The following is a 1285-nucleotide window of genomic DNA, read 5'->3' on the forward strand; positions in this document are numbered from 1 at the left end:
CAACCCGCACCCACTCCTTCCCCGATCCACGTATTCTATTACCTGGCAGCTGCTTCCAGCTGCTTCCTAATTACCTCGCCTTCTTCTCCGGCTTACGGGCTTTCGGGTCTTGCAGCGCCCCTACTTCGGCTGACGCACGTGACCTGAAACGTCAGCGAGGGAAGAGAGTCCGTCATGGCGACTGAGATGCCGCCTTGGATCGTCCGTTGGCGACATTTTTTGGCAGGGGTCAGGCAGAAGAGGCGTGGCGTGATGCAAGGGAGCGAGGGAATTAATTTTATTTTTATTTCTTATTATACCATTGGCGACTCTCGTGTAGCAAATGTGAAATGAAGGTTTATATTTAGTCCACGACGGCATGTGGCTTGAAGATTGATCTGCCGACGAGGATCGCCAGCGAGGTATGATGGCCTAGAGGCTTTTTTTTGGTTGTATATTTAGGTAATTACAAAGCGATCTTGGGTTTTGAGGAATGCGGTATATTGTATTTGCTTTAGTTAGCATCTGATTTACATATCTTAAAATGTATGCCTTTTCTTCGTACATACACACTCACGCAACTACACCCAGGATCTCACGGACAGAACTTCCGGACATATACATACGATACATATAAATGATATTCTAGCATAGTAATTTAGAAACAATGAATGGTGAACGTCACAGTTGAACTCACAGATTAATGAGCATATGTTATTTTTGAACAGGAAAAAATTAACTCGACGGTTGCAAAAACTCAGTGTGTTCAAACTGGTTAATTTTACGAGCAAGACGCCTTTTTCGGAACTGACTGAATAAACGTTCAGGTCCTCGATAGAGTACCTGAACGTTATGTTATATGTTATATTTATTTATGTTTTTAACCTCAATAAAGGTTAAATACTTTATATCAAGTTAATTTCTTCAGTAATGATTTATTTTAAAGAAAGTACCTGTTCAGACAAATGGACAGACGCGCATCTATCACTCAGGCACATATGTAAATAAAAAAAGAGAGTGTAGAGAATAAATTTATTCAAATGTCGATGTATTTTGGTTGTACCGGGAATCGGCCCGAGAGACCAGCTGTGCGCGAGTGGCCGGCGTGTGCAACCAGCTCTCGGAAGGGGAGACGGAGAGGCATGAGCCGGCCTTGTCACTCATGATTATTTCGGAGTTCGTGCGATTTTCTTGGAACGGTGTTTTTTCTTTTTTATTTGGGAGAGGGGGGGGGTTAGGGGAAGGGGGTTGTCTTTCTGCGAAGAGATCCATTCGTCTTGTTCCAGTTAAATCTCCGGCCGTTTGA

This window comes from Penaeus monodon, chromosome 22 (assembly GCF_015228065.2).
Source record: "Penaeus monodon isolate SGIC_2016 chromosome 22, NSTDA_Pmon_1, whole genome shotgun sequence".
NCBI classification, from domain to species: domain Eukaryota; kingdom Metazoa; phylum Arthropoda; class Malacostraca; order Decapoda; family Penaeidae; genus Penaeus; species Penaeus monodon.